Source organism: Pinus tabuliformis, chromosome 6 (genome assembly GCF_031772625.1).
Source record: "Pinus tabuliformis cultivar Carrire ecotype Pingquan chromosome 6, CPIR1, whole genome shotgun sequence".
NCBI classification, from domain to species: Eukaryota; Viridiplantae; Streptophyta; class Pinopsida; order Pinales; family Pinaceae; genus Pinus; species Pinus tabuliformis.
The window spans coordinates 1,260,713,643-1,260,730,909 of NC_142292.1; the positions used below are offsets into that span (position 1 = coordinate 1,260,713,643).

Genomic DNA, 17,267 nt, shown 5'->3' on the forward strand with positions numbered 1-17,267 from the left:
ACACTCACCCTTGAGCTCAGAAACCGTGCACTCATGGAAGGCAGCCAACCTTGATGATTATAATTGCGCAGATTAGACTAGAAGTTAGCCTTGAACTTAGAAACTGCATAGGCATGGAAATAAGCCCAAAAACTGAGCCCAAAAATTGCATAGCCCTCACTTATAGGTTTTAACCCCATATAGAAATTACTTGCATACTAATTCTTAAAATAGAAAATAAACAATGGCGAGATCATAAAACATAAAAAAGGTATAGAAAGATATTTTCCCCTGGGTCCCAAAACTGGGACTAACAGATTGATTTTTCATTATATTTCTTTCAATGTTACAATACATACATATATATATATATATATATATATATATATATATATATATATATATATATATATATATATATATATATATATATATATATATATATTCTGAATCATCCATAGACCCCAATTCATTAACCCTGGATTATAATATAATTGTAGTTCCCTTGATTGAATCTAAAAAAATACCATGGATAAAAAACCATCATGCCCAAAACCATGTGCGAAAACCATGCACAAAACCATAGGTATGTTTGTCCACCTAATATAGGGTCCAAAAAAAAAATTCCCTCAGGCTCTTCCTCGAACCCCGCAAAGGGAGGCTACCGCCCCCTTCAAAACCCCCGATGGGGGGGCTGCCATCACCCTTGTGACCCCCATGTTGCACCCAACACAATGAATAGGGGGGACTATCACCCCCCCGCATGTGCGGCTAGTCGTGGAAAGAATATAATGCACACCCAACATTCTCCCACGTTTTGTTATTTCCACAGGGGACCATAGGAGAGATTATTCATTGGTCTAGCCCTACAATGCCCATTGTTTCTCTACACCAAGAGAACTTCTGAGTGCTCACAGACTTTATCAATGCATTTGCAGTATTCTTCAAAGTGTCCACCTTTACCAGTAACAACTTTTTGTCCTCAACCATATCCCTTACAAAGTGATACTAAACATCATTTTTCTTTGTCTTTGAATGATAAGAAGGGTTCTTTTCCAAGAAAATTGCACTCTGGCTAGTAAAATCTATCCTTACAGCTCATTGTACTAACCCTATACTTGAACAAAATCTTTGCAACCAAACTGCTTCCTTCCTTGCATGAGTGTCTGCCATGTATTCTACCTCTGTAGTTGAAACTGCCACTACAGACTGTCTCTTACTCATCCAACTGACTATACCTCAAAATAGGTTAAACACATACCCACTTGTAGATCTTATCTGATCCAAATCTCCAACCCATTCTGCATCAACAAAGCCACAGATGTTCAAAACTTTTTCCAATCCTGATCTTCCTTGGTAGCAAAGACCATAATCACTAGTGTCATGAAATACCTGAAAACCCACTTCACTGTTGTCCATTGCTCCTTCTCTGGTTTTGACATAAACCTACTCAATACTCCCACTGCATGTGCAATGTCTAGTATAGTACAAACCATTGCATACATCAAGCTACCAACTACACTTGTGTATGTAACAGAAGACATGTCCTCTTCCTCTTCTTGTGTCTTGGGACACTGTTTAACAAATAACTTTACACGGACAGGAATAAAAACCTTCACTGGTTTACTATCCTGCATATTAAACCTCTACAATATTGTCTCGACATACTTCCTCTGGTTTAACCAGAGCTTCCTTTTTTCTCAATTTCATTTAATTTCCATGCCCAAAATATAGTTTGCATCACCAAGATCTTTCATGTCAAATTTGGAGGACAATTGGGTCTTCAATTCTTGGATGATTTCTTTGTTATTTCCAACCAAAAACATATCATCCACATACAAGACCAAATAAATAACATGGTCACCAATTAATTTAAAATACACACAATGATCTGCTTTGCTTCAAGTGAAGCCAAGTCCCCGTATATATGTATAAAAAATTTTATACCACATCCTTGGTGACTGTTTTAACCCATACAAATAATTTTTTAACCTGCATACCAGTTATTTCTTACCCTTCACCACAAATCCTTCAGGTCACTTCTTGTAGATCTCTTCTTCCATATCCCCTTGAAGAAATGTTGTCTTCACATCCATCTGTTCTACCTCAAAATCAAAAGTAGTAGCAACAAATAAAAGTAATCTAATAGAAGCTACCTTGGCAATAGGAGAAAAAATATCACCAAATCCACTCCCAACACATGGGAATAACATTTTTCTACCAACCGAGCTTTATATTTCTCCACCTTGCCTTCTGCATTCATCTTCTTCTTAAACACCCATTTGCTTCCAATGGATTTCCTTCCAGTCGGCAACTCCACCAGATCTCAAGCCTTATTTTTGTGCTAATATGTAATTTCATCAACCATGCCTCTTTCCAGAGTTTTCCATCCTCTGAATCTACTACTTCCCTAACAGTCCTGGGATCATCATCAGTAATTGATAAAGCAAAATTTGAATAGAAAGTAGCTAGACTATACCATTATGGCTTCCTTCTTTCACGAATTGATCTTCTCACAATTGGAGTTTGTGGTTCTTCATCTTCTAATTCCTCTTCTATTGTAGAGTTTGATTCCTCCTCCTTTAGCTCAAACTCTTATCTTCTTAGGTTCCTTTGCTAAGAATTCATGTTTATTAACATCTTTCACCTCTTTAAACACCACATCGTAGTTGTACACAACCTTCCTTGTTTCTGGGTTCCAAATCTTATAGCCTTTTAAACCATCCTTATACCCAATAAAGATGAACCTTTCAAATTTACTATTTAACTTGGTTATTTTCTCCTTTGGAACATGTACATATGCATCACATCCAAATACCCTTAGATGTGAAAGACAAGGTTTATTACCAGTCCATATCTCTTATGGAGTCTTATCCTCCAATGCTAATGAAGGTGATCTATTGACTAGGTAACATGTAGTCTCCACCACCTCTCCCCAAAATTCGTGTCCTAACCTGACACCATTGAGAATGTTTCTTTCCCTCTCCATCAACCTCCTATTCATTCTTTCTACAACTCCATTTTGTTGAGGTGTGTATGGAGTAGTCTTATGCCATTCTATACCACACTTCTTACAGAAATCTTCAAATTCCTTCTTGCAAAATTCTCCACCATTATCTGTCCTCAACACCTTTATCTTCTTATTTGCCTGGTTTTCCACTAGAGCCTTAAATTCTTTAAATCTGTCAAAGACTTCAGATTTATTCCTGAGGAAATATATCCATGTATGCCTTAAGAATTCATCCATAAATGATACATAGTATGAAGACTTACCTAGTGATGGAACCTACACAAGTCCAAACACATCACTCTGCACAAGCTCTAACATCCGTTTTACCCTCTTAATACCAGAGGGGAAACCCACCCGATTCTTCTTCCCATATACACAATTTTCATTGAAATCAAAATCCAGAGAGAAATTATACATACTTCTACCGTACCATTACCATGAAGTATTTGAAGGCCCTTCTCTCCAATATGTCCAAGCCTTTGATGCCATAGCATGGTCTTTTATCTAAAGACCACTATATTTTTTTCTCCACTTTTAGGAAACACAAAAATTTTTCACCTATCAATAATAGTGCTACCCTGAAGCTTATACAGAGTTCCAATCCGAAATCCCCACATCAATACAAGTGCTCCCTGAACCATCTTGCAAAAATCTTTCTCGAACATTATTTTTACACTTGCATCATCCAGTTTGCTTACAGAAATCAGATTTCTGTCCAATGCAGGAATATACTGAACACCCGGATGTGTTCTAATCCTCCCACCTTGAAGCTTCAACTTGACTTCTTCGCGATCAACAATTCTAGCCCTCCGGTCATCCCCTAAGAAGACATCACCACCATCATATTTATCATACTCGCAGAACCACTCCTTGTGGGGAGTGAACTGAAAGCATGCACTTGAGTAAATCAACCATGTCTCATGATCTACATGTGTACTTGAAGAAAAAGCCAGGTACACATCCCCACTTTCATCTGAGGTGGTTTTCACCTCTGCAGAAGGAGCGTCATCAGATCCCTTTCCTTTCCTAGGAGCTTTAGATCTACAGTCCTTTTTGAACTACCCTTCCTTTCCACATTTCTAGCACACCTTTACAGGTTTTCTTAGAGATGTAGATCTCCCTATATATTTAGATCTCCCACTCAAGGATTTTTTATTTTTTATTTTTTATTTTTTTTTCAACCTTCCTCATAAAGACAAGGCATCACCATTTTGGCCCTCCATATTTTTCCATCTCATCTCCTCTAATATCAAGGATGAGACTATTTCATCAAACTACAAGGTAGTCACATTGATACCTATTTCAACAACCAGACTATCCCATGAATCTGGTAGAGAACACAAAAAACTGATGCACTTATCTTCATCTGAAATTTTTATATAAATAGATAACAACTGGCTTACCATAGTATTAAACACGTTCAGATGCTCTGTCACTAAGTCTCCATCCTTCATCCTCAAGCCATACAACTTTTTCCATAGGAACAATTTATTCACCAGAGACTTAGATTGGTACAAAGTCCCTAACTTGTCCCACAAAGCCTTCGTCGAAGCTTCCCATGATACATTCAACAATACTTAATCTAAGATACACAACCATATTGTGCTCTTTTTGTTCCAATCCAACTTCTTCCAGTCTTCATCAAACATTGTCGTTGGTTTAGTACCTGGATTTACCACGATCCATTGATATTTATCCACGAGCAGATCCTCCATCTTAAGTTTCCATAACTCGAAACTCTGACCATTAAATTTCTCGATCTCTATCTTTCTATTTCTCACCATATTCTTTCACCACAAGAATCGATCCCGCAAATCTCCCATTGAACAGGGTCTACCACAGGCCCAAGAAAAGCCCCTTAGTAGCAAAGGCATCCCCTTGAAGCCAAAACATCTCCAATACCAAATGTAGGTTTTAACCCCGTACAGAAATTACCTGCATACGAATTCTTAAAACAGAAAATAAACAATGGCGAGAGCATAAAACATAAAACAGATATATGCAAAGATTTTCCCCTAGATCCCAAAATCAAGACGATCAGATTGATTTTTTGTTATATTCCTTTCAATGTTACAATACATATATATACATGCCGAAGTATCCATAAACCCCAATCCATTAACCCTGGATTAAAACATAACCGTAGTTCCCTTGAGCAGATCTACAAAAATAACATGGACAGAAAACCATCATTTCTTGGAAAGAATATAACACACACCCAACATCACTAAGCTTGGAAACTGAGCAATGCACACTGAGAGAGAATGTTTCCCAGTTCCCTAGGACTACGCAGTCTTTCCCAACAGTATGCATGGCAAGTTTCCCCCTGGAAAAGAAAGAAAACTAAAGGGGAAAAAAATCCCTAGGAAATAGGGATGTATTTTTAGTATCCCGAAGGAGACATTTTTTCTATTTTTAGAAACTTCTACCAAGTGTCACCTTTTCCTTGACTTTAGGCATGCACGTCATAAATTCCAATTTACTCAATTCTATGTAATGGACTCCTCTAGAGCTCATTTGTACATTCGATCATCGAGCTCTAACAATCTCAAAGAGATTAAGGAACCTTCAGAGCATTGTCTTCGCTTTTCTGGGTGAGTTTTTCTTTTATCATTTTTTGTCGCTTTTCAATCGCTTTTTGTCATTTGTCTTATGTTAGTTTTGGTTCACTTGTTTCTCTTCTTGGTTATTGGAGTTTAATTTTCTTTAGCTTGTATAAGTCTTATTGTAATATGTCATTTTCATTTCATAAGTGTCACATTGATTTTCTTGTTTTTGCACCAACGGTCATCATCTCGGCGACTCTACTCACATACTTGAGTTTCTTTCAGTTTGTTGAGTTTCTGCACTTATTTCTCATCAATTTATCCTCACTTAGATAGATCTTCACTCAATATCGCATTATCACTAAGCTCTTCTCATTTTTCACCCCTTGATCAAGCATATCTGCGCTTTCCTTTGACAGATTTTTCATTTCCTAGTTGGGTACTGCGCAATATTAAGGCTCAAGCTCCAAGCTTGGCTTTTGGAGCTACACAGTGTGCAGTATAGGTTGGCCCCAACTACGCATTTTACAGTTTCAAGGCTCAAATTGTCAACCTTGGCCATTGAAATTGTGCAATGTGCAGTCTCTCCCAGGCTCTTCCTAGGCTAAACTATGTGTCATGCGGAAAGAGTCAATTTTGTGGACAAAACCGACCTCCCTAGAAGCTAAGGCTTTCTAGTGACAAACAAAACAATCAAGCACTATCTTTCCCTAAATATGCATTTAAAATACAAGCAACTAGGTGTTTAAAGCATACCTTTAGTCCAACGCTGTTTGTAGCAGCCAAGCCTCTCCGATCCAGATGAGCTCCTCCTTCTCTTTGAAACCTGCATTCACTAACAAGCAAACGATTACATAGCACCTGAATAACTCATATAATAAAAAATATTCATCATAAAGACCAAGGAGTATATGAAACAAATTATATATAACAACTTGTTGAGAAAAATGAACTTAATTGTATTAACTGGAAACAAAAGAAACCATTACAACCAGTGCCTTGGTGTTGTGCAGGTCCCTCCCAGGGTTCAGCAAGAGTTCTCCTTTACTTTGATCAGCTCACCCACTTCCAAATGAAGCTAAGAAAGGATTGGAATCTCTCCTCTCAAGCTCTAAAAGGGAGTCCTAATTTCAGCAGCATCTACCCTTAGGAATGTTCAGCTTTCAACCTCTCCTCCCTCTGGCCCAATGCCTGTATTTATAATGCTTTGGAGGAAGTTAATCAGGTCCACCATCAATGGGATAAGCCCCTCTTTCAATGGGATAGCTCCCCTCTTGATGGGATAAGTTCCTCTTTCATAGGGATGCATGAACCATCTGGAGGCGCTCAATACACGTCAAACCATCTTCTAGAATGCTCTAGATTCGACCACAAGTAACTTTTTTGAAGTAAAACTCGCGCCTTTTGACCTTTACAGGAGTACGCACCCACCCTTTTACAGACAGAGTGTACAAGTACGCAGGTATTGTGAACTTGAGGTGCGTACGCGCAGGTAAGGTTAAGAGAAACTGTGTAACCAGAGTTAATTGACTTTTTAAGGACTTTCTCTCTTTCTTGGAGTTTGACATGAGGAGCAGAGGTATAAGACTTGCCAAGGAGGATAGTATGACAGTTGATGGAGCCATACTGACTGCAAATAGTCATGGTGACAAATTTTAGTGTAACACTACGTTTTGCTCAGTCTCAAGCCTTAGGTTGCACCATTGGCTGATGAGACTACACAACGCGTAGTTCCCACAACCTATGAGTCCCTCTTGTAGGTGAAAATTGCACAATCCCTCTCATTATATTCCCATATTTCTCCGTGATCATTATGTGAAGTTAGATTTGTAAGAGCTAATGCTTGCTTGCCATGAGTGTCCGTTCTATCCCAAAGGTACTACACTTGTGAAGCACTTCTCTCCAGTAGCCATTGTTACCATGGCACCAAAGAGAGATGATTCAAGAGAGACTACTAAAAGTAGTACTCGGGAAGTAGTTGAGAAAGCGCCAGTTAACTTTCCAATATATGCAGACACTTCACTGTTCAAAGAAAAGGAGTCAACACTAACATGGAAGCAAGTCCAACAGGAGTAGCATAAGGAAGAAATCAAGTACAAGATCAAGGAAAGAGAAAGTTGCTGAAAGAATAGAGGGAGAAAAAATTTGTAGAGTGAAAGAAAATTCACTCTTCATGTAGGAAAATCTAGCAGCAGAAGCAAAAGGAAGTAGAGGATAAATAGAGCAAAGCAGAGGAAGAGAGAAAAGCAAAGCTTGCAGGTAGTAGAACTGAGATCGAAGCAAGCAGAACAAGAACCAAAGGAAGAATAGGAGCTGAGGAGGAAAGAACAAGAAGAGGATCAGAAGCACGAAGAAGAAGAAAGGCAAGGCGCAATGAAAGAAGAAACAAAGCCGAATCAAGAACAAAACCGACCGACAGAAGAGGGAAAGAGTGAACAGATGCAGGATCAGGATCTTGCTCAGCATATTCAAGATTTGATTGAAATTGCAGACATGGAGTTGGGACCTAGACCACATGGTGAAGATATTGATCTGATGTTGAATACCCCATAAGTCATCCTTCAACCTCTACCATCTCCAACCACAGACTTAGCCCCGAACAATGATCCTACATCACTTGCTTTCATTAGAGAAAGGGAGATAGTGGTGGACACTAGTAGTAATCCAAATGCCATTGTTGAAGCCAACTTGGTCTTCGAAGGTAAACAAAGATAAAACACTTAGTATTTGACACCTGAGAGTAAGTAATTAATAAAGAATCTATAGGTTGCCCATCAAGGGATAGAACAACTCCACGGAGAAATGCAGAATGTAGCTCCCACACAGGTTTTCTTGGGGGAAATGAGAGCGCGATACTTGGTGAGGTATAAAAACTTAAAGAGACCATGCGGGACCTATATGAGGATCTCATGACCATACATAGGGAATTTGTCCACTTGCATAGCCTATAGTAGTAGAGAAAGGAATTTTTCAAGAGTCTTAGGAATGTGCAAACTCCCATCACTACCATGCAAGAATGGACAAGGTGATACAAAGAGGAACCACTTGCTTTGGTAAAGAAGATGAAGCCACGGGCAGAGTTGGAGAAAGCAAGAGTTTGAATGTTCATAAAAGTAAGTATCTCACCTCGTTCATTGGAAACATTCAGGCCCCATATGTATGGTTGTACAAAAGTATTGGACTTCATGGTGAGAACCCACAAGATCCCATCAGTCAGCTCACTCACCGAAGCTAGAAAAAAACACCAAGTCATGCGGGAGATTGAAGAGTACTTGGAGTAGGTGAGACAGGTTTCGACCAAGGAGGACTTAGAGTCGAACAGACAAAACATGCAGAACTACATTGGTGGTACTGTCCAGATCAGAACCATGTTTCTCTTGCTCGAGAGAGAAGTTAAGACTAGTTCCAAATAATTGTACCCCGATGCCATGGAGGCTGGAGTCTGCTTCAAGCTTGACATCATCATGCAGTTTGGGGATGTCATCACATAGTACCAAGCTTGGCATTGATACGTGACCGAGAAGCATCAAGTGGAGGTTGCCAATCTAGAGTGTTCGCAAACTCAAACATCATAGTGTCTTGCCTTGCTAGGCTGCCAAGTTTTCTCTACCCCATTTTGTCCTATATGGGTATGAGTGTAAAATGCAATATTATTTGTAATTATGTTGTAAGTGAAATTCGAAGTGTCAATATTGGAATATGAAGAGTCATCATGTAATGTAATGTGTTATTTTGTGAAGAAGTTGAAGAGTCATGAGGGTAGTCCAAAGGTCACGAAGTGGAGTTGAAGAGTCACCCCACTCTTGTTATAAATAAAACATCATAACTCATGTAACATGCTTTTGGGATCCAAGGTTTTGGCCAGACTTAGGCTTAGTAAGAGCTTGGGAGTATTGTGAAGAGCCTTGGCTTCTCCATAGTGTAGAGTGAGTATACTTCTTTGGAGAAGCAAGTGTTCTTTACTGTAATATTCCATTATTGGGGCTAATGGTCGTCAATGGTGTATGTATGGATGGAACTTTCACTTATAATAATAAAATCATAGCCAAAATGCTTCCATGCATATGTTGTTAATATATTAGCATTATTCTGGTTGCATGGATACAATGTATCCTCAGGTAAAATGTTGGTGTAGAGAGCTATTATATTTTGCTGGGAATTGTGCCAAAGGCCTTGTTTTTTAATTCATTCTGGTTGTTGAACTCTGCAAGTAACATTTTTGGCAGATGTTCTAAAAAATTTTAGAGATGAGAATGAAGAGTTCTTTTGCTTCTTGGGTCAATCACAAAGAGGAGTTACAGACATGTTAAATGTCAATCATTGTTCACACGTTGCATTTCTGGTAGAAACGATCATGAAGGAAGCAAAACTCTGTATGGAAAGGTATCTGAAGCATGCATTAGAGGATGTGGATGCCTTTGACAAATGGGCCATTAAAAAGAATCTTCGGGGAGAGGTAGGTACATAATATTGTTGCCTATTCTAATCATTCCAGATTTTGGAAATATTTCAAGGAATTGGTCCGTAGGTGCAAGTTCAAACAGTTGAATTCTCTTTTTGTTGATTAAATTAGATTTAAAACACTATTATTTCAGTAATGAATATTGTTGGCTATTCTAATCATTCCAGTTTTTGGAAATATTTCAAGGATTTGGTCCGGTTTGAATTCTTTTTTTTGGGTTAAATTAGATTTTAAAAACCATTACTTCAATTTACAATTTAATATATTCAATCGATCTTTCATAATTTTTTCTCCAAGTGGAGTATTCACTCAAATATCCCTGCCATAGAAGTATGCCAAGGCTGGAGGCTAGAAGCTACATTGAAAATTATGGACCAAACGATTTCTGGGTCGGGAAAATTTTGTATATGTAAGATTCATAAAACCACTCTGTAAATTTAACTTTCAAGATCGTATGATTGAGTTTTTCCGTTTTTCCAATTAGTATTATGGAAAAGAATAAAGATATTGTATCAACTCCTTTATGTAACCGAAAAAAAAAAAACGGTAAGAAACAAATTATTAAACAACAGCAATGTCTTAAAATAGTTTTTATCTATATAAAACCTCCATTAATATTTACTTCCCTCTGTAACTCCCTCTTCCAGGATGCCAAATGTTTTCAACGAAAAATATTTGGAATCAGCAAAATTGGATTTCAATCGACTGCAAGCTTTACACAGAAAAGAGCTTCAGGATATTCGGAGGTGTTGCTTACTCCACCTTTACATTTCATTGATATTAAGTCTATCTTCCTTACCCAAAGCTAACAATATATTTTGCACTGTTCAAAGGTGGTGGAATTCATCGGGTTTCTCAGAGCTCGACTTCACTCATCGGGAACGTGTGGCCGAAATATATTTCTCAGCAGCGTCCTTTTTGTTTGAGCCAGATTTTGCTACCTACAGAGCCGTTTACACAAAAACTGCTATTTTCACCATCATATTAGATGATCTTTATGACGCGCATGAAACTTTAGACAATCTCAACCTGTTTACAGAATCTGTGAAAAGGTAAATTTTTTGTTGATTCGAACTAACCTTTTTATTCTTGTTTTTTTTAACGAAAGAGTCTGGAACAGTTTTCGGGCATACATATTCCTGTTCCAAATTAAACAATAAAACTCGTAGCAACTAAACCAATCTATCTTTATAGATTTGAAAATATCTAATTCTGATTTTTGGTGACAGTCAGATTCTAACATATTTATCTAGTTCTGATCTCTCCTAACAGTTAGATTCCAAGATATTTTCCAGACCTGCAATCCATTGCACAAGGATACCCCTTTACAGTCTAAGTAGCTTTTTTTTTTTAAATAAAAAAAAAAATCGAATTAAAAATAAAACAGATAGTACATATATGTCATGCTTCTTAATTACAACTTGCTTCTTCAACCTAAATTACCTCTCTAAAAAGACAGTAAGATCTCTTTCTTGCAACTGAAAAGTGGAACAGAGATCGTAGCAAAGTGAAGCAACTGTGAGACGAAGGTTGCTGCGAAGTTGCGTTGAAAAAAAAGAGGTTAGTAACACCACTAACGCTGAACAGTTAAAAAATCAAATAGTCCCTGTCCCTTGCACCGATTCCGATTTAACGCTATGTCCTATTGATAAACAATGTGTTAGTGTTGTAACACCGGCCTTCACAGTCGAGAAAAGCTTTAGCACTTCCTATTGATGAACAGTGCGTTAGTGTTGTAACGCTGGCCTTCACAGTCTAGAGAAGCTTTAGCAGGCCGGCTACCCATTCTTTCCACAGCGTTAGCAAAAGTCAAACCAGATCTGTTTAAGGACGTCAACCAGGTTTTCTCGCTTCATCCCTTCACGTATTCATTTGGATTTATTTTTTTTTATGAGGGTTTCTGATGTTTTTTTAAAAGAAAAGTCTTTTTCTTTTTTAAGTTTTTTTTAATAAAAATTTTGGAAAGTAAAAAAGAGTATAGAGTTTGTAATTTTTTTAAAGTTTTTTTTATAAAAAATTGTAAGGTAAAGATTTTTTAAAGGAGATTTAAAAGAAAAGATGGACATTTTGCATTCAAAGAAATGGCTTCCTCATGTGCTTTGCCACACACCCCAACTCTGTTTGGCAAAAATTATGAGTTTTGGTTTTGAGAATGACTACGTTCCTGCAAGCCCAAGAGTGCATATGTAGAGCCGACTCAAGAAGCATGGACGACCATGACTAATAATCATAGGAATGCAGCGAATGAACTCAAAAAGAAAGAACACAGAGCCAAATGTTGGATTCAAAACTCAGTCGATGACTCTCTTTTCGACGAGATAACATGCAGCACATGAAGCTTGGGAAATCTTGAAGGTTGTGTATCAAGGTAATGATACAGTGAAGACAGTGAAATTACAGACATTGAGATCATAGTTTGAAACCCTAAAGATGATTGACAAGAAAATGTGGATCAATTTATGACAAGAGTTGTGGGAATAGTAAATCAGATCAAGCTCATCGGTGAAACCATTTTAGATGAGAAAATTGTTCAGAAATTCCTTCGAAGTCTGCCCAAGAAATATGACATGATTGTAACAACCATTCTGGAATCCAAAGATCTTACAACTTTTTGAGTAGAACAGTTGACTAGATCACTTGTAGCACACGAAACAAGAATCAACTTGACAGAAGATTCCATGGAACAAGCTTTCAAAGAACAACTCTCTTTTGGTAGAGGCAGAGGTAGAGGATATAGAGGTGGAAACAAGCGAGGCAGAGGCCGAAGCAGAGGCAGATCAGAACATCATCATGCAGCAGAGCAGTGGAGACCTCCACAAAATCAAACTCAAAGAAGCAGACCTTGGAGCAAATATAATGTCGAGTGTTATTACTGCAAGAAATTTGGGCATTATGAAAATGAATGCAAAAAGAAACAGTCAGATCAACACAGAGGCAATGTCCATCTCTCCAACAATGAAGGAGAATCCTCTGAAACAATGTTTCTTTCATGCAATTTTTCTGAAGACACTCACAACAAGGATTTTTGGTTGCTGGAAAATGGCTACAACAATCATATGACAGGTAACAAAAATCTGCTTTCTTATCTTCATGCTTCCATAACATCAAAATTACTCCTGGAGATCGTTCTTGTATTAAAGCTGAAAGAAAATGTATTGTTCCTATTCTTACCAAACAAAATCAACAGAAATACATTCGTGATGTTTATTATGTTCCAAATCTGAAGCATAACCTCATTAGTCTAGGACAACTGATGGAACATGGTTATGATGTAATATTTCAAGGGAACACATGTTATATCTATAACAAACCTCCCAATAGAAGACTGATAGCTATGGTTGAAAAATCTAAGAATAAGGTGTTTCCTTCGACTCTTGGAAGTCGAAATCCTTCACACTCTTTTATACACAATGTGTCAAGAATAGATGAGTCTCAGGTATGGCATTCTAGATATGACCTCATACCATTCAAAAGTATAAGTAAGCTTAAGAAATAGTCAATAGTAATTGGTCTCCCTACTATGAATGAAAAACACTGTAATTGTGAAATTTGTGTTCTGTCCAAGCATAAAAGAGACAATTTTCCCACATCTTCCTCTATAGAAAAAGACCCTTTAGAGCTTGTCCATACAGAAATATGTGGTCTTATGCAGACACAGTCTATTGCTGGTAATCTTTATTTTCTAACATTCATTGATGATTATAGAAGGAAGACATGGATGTATTTTCTGAAAAACCAATCAGATACATTCTCAAGGTTCAAAGAATTCAAAGCAGAAGCAAAAAAGGAGAGTGGAAAGTCTTTGAAAGTACTCAGATCTGACAGAGGAGGAGAGTATAACTCCAATCACTTCAAAGAATTTTGTCAACAACAAGGAATCATAATGCAAAACGCAACAGGATATACTCCACAGCAGAATGGAGTAGCAGAAAGCAAAAATCAGTCAATCATGAACATGGCCAGATGTATGATTCGTGAGAAGAAGTTGCCAAACAATTATTGGGCTAAAGTAGTTTCGACAACAGTCTATGTTCTCAACAGATCTCCAACAACCACTCTCCAAGATACAATACCTCAAGAAGCATGGGATGGTAGAAAGGTAAATGTATCTCACTTTAGAATTTTTTCATTAGTATCTTTTTCACATGTTCCTCAGAAGATAAGAAAGAAGCTTGATGATAGGAGTGAAAAAATGTATTTTGGTAGGCTATAGTAAACAGTCAAAGGTCTACAAAATTTATAATCCATATACAAAGAAGTTTGTTTTAAGCAGAGATGTAAATTTTTTTGAAAATAAATCTTGGTCTGATCAAGTTGATGAAGCTTCAAGTCAATCTTTTTATCCACCACAGCCACCAAGATTGTAGGTTGAAGAAGAGCCATACCATTCTGAAAATGGTACATCTTCAAGCAGTGAATCCACCAATGATTCAACATCTTCAGAAGACAATCAGAAAACAAGAAGCGTCAAAGAAATATATGAGGAGGAGCATGAGTTTGACCAACATAATATGTTTGCATTTCTTTCATCTCAACCAACTCATTTTGAAGAATCAGTTAAAGAAAGACATTGGGTAGATGCAATGAACCAAGAAATTGTTGCCATAGAGAAGAATCAGACTTGGGAATTAGCTAATCTCCCAAGAGAAAAAACCAAAATTGGTGTAAAATGGGTATATAAGACCAAGCTGAATGAAAAAGGAGAGATTGAGAAACATAAGGAAAGGATGGTTGCCAAAGGACTCTCACAATAGTTTGGTGTTGACTATGGTGAAACCTTTGCTCCAATAGCAATGTTAGACACTGTCAGAACCATTTTGTCCATAACAGCTCAGCACAAATGGAAAGTCTATCAGTTTGATGTAAAATCTGCTTTCCTAAATGGTATATTGTAGGAAGAAGTTTATGTAGAGCAGCCTCCTAGTTTTGAAGTTCCAGGACAGGAACATAAGGTATACAGATTGAAGAAAGCCTTCTATGGTTTAAAACAAGCTCCAAGAGCTTGGTACAGTCACATCGACACATATCTCATCAAAAGCGGTTTTTTCTAAAGCAATCATGAGCCAACTTTGTATACCAAAATGCATGAAGGTAAAATTTTGATAGTATTCCTTTATGTAGATGATCTTCTTTATACAGGAAATATGATGTTAGAAGATTTCAAAGAAGCAATGCTAAAATAGTTTGATATGAAAAATCTAGGAGTCATGAAATACTTCTTAGGCATTGAAATTCACCAATCTGCTAATGGAATTTTTGTCGGTCAGCAAAAATATGCCAGTGATATTATCAAATAGTTCATAATGACCAATTGCAAACCTGTAGATACACCAATTTCTCAGGGCACAACACTGAAGAAGATGTGGCACCACCAGTTGATTCCACACAGTATAAAAGTCTAGTTGATTCTCACTTCAACTAGACCTGATATTATGTTTGTGGCAAGTTTTGTCTCCAGGTTTATGCAGTCACCTAAGATTTCTCATTGGAAGGCTGCAAAAAAGATCTTAAGGTATATTGTGAGGACAATAGATTATGGTTTGTTTTATACACATTCTGAAAATTGTTCACTTTCAGGTTATACAGACAGTGATTATGCAGGGAGTTTAGATGATCACAAAAGCACCTCACGGTATGCTTTTCATCTTGGAACCAATCTGATTTCATGGGCATCCAAGAAACAATCAATTGTTTCAATATCTTCTACAGAGGCAGAATATGTAGTAGCAAATTCAACAACTTATCAAGATGTGTGGTTAAGAAGATTATTGAAAGATATCTCAAATATTCAGAAGGAGCCAAATCCAATCTACTGTGATAATAGTTCAACTATTTCCTTACCAAAAAATCATGTATTCCACAAAAAGAGCAAGCACATTCACACTCGTTTTCATTTCATCCAGGAGCTTGTCAATGATGGGGACATAGTACTTTCTTTCTGTGGTTTGAAAGATCAACTAGCAGTCCTTTTCACAAAGCCATTGGGTAAGAATGTATTTGAATTTCAAAGAAAACAACCTGGCATTGAAAGTGTCACTACATGTAACAATTGAGATTAGGAGGGGATGTTGAGATATTAATCTCATTGTTAGTTAGTTGTTGGTTAGGTGTCATCTTAATTGATTTCTTGTGTGTTAAGTGTCATAAGCAGTTTAGTCTTACTTGAGTTCTACTCCATAGGTGTCAAGTTTTACTTCAGTTATTTATTATCGATGTTTACAATGTAACCTATTTAGACATTCAGAATATTGAGAAGAGCAATCTCTGCTCCAATTTTCAGTTTCATTCTTTGTCACTAACCATAACTTCTAGTTTTATAGCCCTAACCTCCTTAGTTCACTATCCAACATACTTAGTCCAAATATTTTTTATGATAAAAAGAAAACTCAGAATGTATTCATATTCTTATAGTAAAAAAAAAAAAAAAAAACTTTTGTCTTTCATTCCTGGGTATTGACTTCTAACTCTTTGAGAAGTTGATACTTCCAATGTTTGTCTTAACCCCATGTTCAAATGCTGTAAAAAATTCTTTCCCAATGCCTCTTTTCAAAAGTAAATCTACAGCCCAATTATGTTCTCTATATATGTGATCAATGTTGATGAGTTGTATGTGCTCACCCTATTCTTGATGCGCTTCATCCAATTATTCAAGATGGGAGGGTTGAAATTATTTAGACGCTTAGCCCAGTCGATAATGCCTTTTGCATCTCCATAAACCTATAGGTTCTCCAATCCCAACCATTTCCCTGCTATCAACACTCCCCATAGTGCCAGTATCTCTTCCTTACTGTTCGTGTGGTGTCCTCCTTCCCACAAAAAATTATAGCTTTTTCTCAGCTCAATGACTATGTAAACCCCACATCCACATTTCCTCCCACTGCAAGCACCATCAAAGAATCCCAGTGGGAGTGTATGCCATATGTTTTTCCAAATGATTCTTCGTTGCTTGCTTGCAGTTTGAGCTGGTCCTATCTCCAAGAAATAGGTCACTATTTTGTGAACAACAGAGATGTAATACGAGACAGTTGTAGGAGACTAGTTTTTGATTCTACAAGAGTAACGAAGTTGTTTTACATGGATGGAGACGGTTTGACACTTCCAAATAATATGGAAATTAAGAAGCATGTGGGACACCCAACATTGGTGAAACTGACTACTCAATAAATCAAAGGATTCATGAGCACGCATCCGACATCAAACATGGGAGGACTCGCACCTCAGCTTTGGCAGAACATGGGGAGAAGACAAAACAACACATCTGCATTGAAGA

General features: G+C 37.3%; 1 pseudogene; it reads left to right on the forward strand.

The window, feature by feature from the left end:
* Positions 1–17,267, forward strand: part of LOC149263246 (bifunctional levopimaradiene synthase, chloroplastic-like) — a 90,029-nt pseudogene that overhangs the window by 48,085 nt on the left and 24,677 nt on the right.